At 30.2% G+C, this 3,521-nt stretch overlaps 1 protein-coding gene across 2 annotated transcripts in view; it reads right to left on the reverse strand.

Annotated features, from left to right (window-relative positions):
- Positions 1–671: 671 nt before the first annotated feature.
- Positions 672–3,521, reverse strand: part of LOC100204560 (protein ECT2) — a 161,803-nt gene continuing 158,953 nt past the window's right edge. For both annotated transcript variants that reach the window (XR_010635847.1, XM_065788154.1), the window contains exon 23: positions 672–896. The gene's annotated coding sequence lies outside the window, so the exon portion shown is untranslated. The remainder of the gene's footprint in view (positions 897–3,521) is intronic.

The raw sequence follows: 3,521 nt of genomic DNA on the forward strand, positions 1-3,521 counted from the left end.
TTAATGCGGTAAAAATATAGTACAATATATAAGTAAAATTGTGTAAACAACACACTAAAACCCATAAAAAAACCTTTGGATAAGACTCCCTTGATTGATTTGTGAATAAAAGGTTTTTATTGTAAAAAATTAATCAATTTTTGGCAACTAAAAAATAATTTAAATCATTTGAATTCATACTTTGCGATTAAAAATATAACTTTTAATTATTTAGGTATACTTTTAATTTATTAATAAACTATTCATGTACCATTCTTAAGACCAAAAATAGTAAGGAGGAGAAAAATGTGTGTGAGTCCAACATTATTAAAACTATCATTTTTATATAAAAATGATATTTCAATTTAAACCTTTTTTAAATGGGCCAAATCTACACTAATTGTTGTAATTAAGCAAATTAAAAATACAAACAAAATATACGACAAGACTATCATATTCAAAAAAATAATTTTACAAAAATTGACTTATTTACCTTTTTGTTATTGCAAAACATATTGGATTCCTACACAAAAACTAATCAACTTTTTTCCAGAATTTATTAAACTTATAGGATATTATTGTACTTGTCCTAATTGATTGTTATTGATATATAGTTTACTGCTTAATTTGAAAAATAAAATCCCATTAAATGGATAATTTTAAAAACTTTGATTAAAAAGTAAATACTCATATAATTTTTAAACATTACTATTCACACAAATTTACATAAAATAAAACAAATTTTTAAATAAATAAAGGTTTTTTAAGTTTATATAGTTTATCATAATATATTTAAACAAAACAAGAATAGAAAAAAAAAGTTTTTATTATCAGCAAAAATCCATAAAATGTATTCTATCCTGTAGTCTCTGTCCTGCACTTATTTTTGGTTCTTTTAATTGTTAATTCAAGAGTACCTAAAAATACAGGAGTATAAAGATATTTTATTAAACAACAAAAATACAAAAAGAATATAAAACAAACATAAAAAAGAATTAGCTTTCGCTTATATCTAAGGATAAAACGAAACATAAAGAAAAAAAAAAAACAACTGTAAATTTCTGTGTATATTATTTTATTAAAATTTGAATATTTTAGATTTTAGTGAACAGAAAATAACGTTTTTTAACTAAAAACAAAAAATAGGGTATTTAACAAGATTTTTCAATTATAATTGTTTTTGTTAATGTTTTTTTATAAAATGATTCATAATTTTGAAACTTTTATATAATTTCGTTACATACTTTTGAAAAACTTGACATACTTTTGAAAAACTTTTTTTTAATAATATTAGGGACCTATTTAATGTTCGAGGGTTGGTAGCAACCCCTTGAAATATATTATATTCAAAAATTTTTCAAATCCAGCATTTTTTTATTATACACAACATATTCAGGGGGTGCCAGCAGTCATTTTCAAAAAAAGTTGTTTTTATAACCACCCTAATATATATATATATATATATATATATATATATATATATATATATATATATATATATATATATATATATATATATATATATATATATATATATATATATATTATTATTATTATTATTATTATTACTATGTGTGTGTATGTATATTTATATATACAGTATTGGACAAATTTGCAACCAACATCGAACAATGCTAAAAAGTGTTCCTAATTTTACATGTCTTAAAAACGAAATAAACTATACTACCACAGCAAACAGTTCAGGAGTCTGGAGTCATAGCATGCCATGACATGAGCAATCAGCTGACAGGTGACAGCACACAGGCGAAATTTTGTTGACAAGTGCCATTTTGCAGCGGACAAAACAAGTGCAATTTTTTTGGTTTGTTTCATTTTCTTAAGTCTGGTCCGTGTCAACTTCACGGAAGTTTTTTAATAATTAAAGGAAGTATCCAGAAATTTCCAGAAGTTTCCAGAAGCATGCAGAAGCTACCAGAAGTTTCCAGAAGAAGCATCTGGAAGCATCCAGAAGTATCCAGTAACATTCAGAAGCATCCAGACGCATCCAGAAGTTTCCAGAAGCATCGAAAAGAAGCATTTAGAATCTTCCAGAACAGGTTCACACAGGTTCATTTTACTATATAAGAGACATGTAAATCGACATCAATCAGTCAGTATTATCAAGACAGTTTATCGAAGTGAGTTTTATCAAAGTGTTTTATCAAAGAACATCAATAAAAGAAGTGAAACACAACAAGTGTTTCATTACATCAATACAGTACACATCCAACCAAGACGTTGTGTTCCACAGAGCATTATTGTATCATCACAAGGTAAATGTAACACGGTAAGCCTTGAGAAGCGTGATTATTTATTTTTATTATTTTTATGACTTCAAGTGCAAAAATGGCTCCCGACAGTCTTGGATGGAACTAAGAAAGAAAACTAGTGGCGATTACGTAAGTGGAATGTGAAATGTTACAAAAAAGTATTTGTGATAAATATCGCGTGAAAAAATGGACCGTATCAAGACTATGTTCCAAATATCGTTCTACGGGGAAGTTGGCAGCAGATAACAAAGGTGGAAGACTTCATTCCACCACTTCTAGAGAGTATTCTATGATCGTCAGATCCGTCAAGAAGGATCCCTGGATATCATCAGTCGAGATTATAAAGTAATTAGAGCTGCCTGTATCAGACCGAACAATCAGACGACGTGCTGTTGAAGCCGGATTGTTTTCTCGACGCCCTGCAAAGAAACCGCTGATTTCACTAAAAAACCAGAAGAAAAGACTCTTGTTTGCTACATCTCATATTGACTGGAATGTGCAGAAATGGCGAACTGTCCTGTTCAGTGATGAATCGAAGTTCAACATCATTGGGAGCGATGGCATTTGCTGTGTAAGTCGACCGGCCGGAAAACGCCTCGATTTACGTTACTGCCATAAGACTATGAAGCATGGTGGAGGCAATGTAATGATCTAGGGGTGTTTTTCTGCTAACGGTCTAGGTCCAATACATCGAAACGATGGAAAAATGAACGGTTTCATGTATAAAAATATCCTGAAAGATGTTCTGTTACCTCATGCTGAATGGAATATGCCAATAAAATGGGTTTTTCAGCAAGACAACAATCTGAAACACACTGCAAAAGTAGTCAAGCAGTGGTTTTAAGACAACCACCTATCGGTGATGGATTGGCCGCCTCAATCTCCAGATCTCAACTTTATCAAGAACCTGTGGGAGATCGTCAACCGCAGGCAACCAAAGGTGTTCGTAATAAGGATCAACTGTTTGAACAAATCCAACAGGCAAGGGCAGCGATTCCACAAAGTTTCGTTGATCGCCTGATCGAATCTATGCCTCGAAGATGCAAGGCTGTGATCGACAACAAAGGATTCGCCACAAAATATTGATAGCGAAATACATCTTGGTCAACATTTTGTCGAGTTGCACTTGTTTTGTCCAGAAGGAAATCAACTTTTTTAAATACTTTTGAATAATTTATTAATTTTCGTGTACAAATAATGAACTTTGTGATGAATAAAACTTGAAGAACTTTGTCTCTAAATTACATAGTTACATAGTTATTTCTCTAAATT

Source organism: Hydra vulgaris, chromosome 01, assembly GCF_038396675.1.
Source record: "Hydra vulgaris chromosome 01, alternate assembly HydraT2T_AEP".
In the NCBI taxonomy this organism is placed as follows: Eukaryota; Metazoa; Cnidaria; class Hydrozoa; order Anthoathecata; family Hydridae; genus Hydra; species Hydra vulgaris.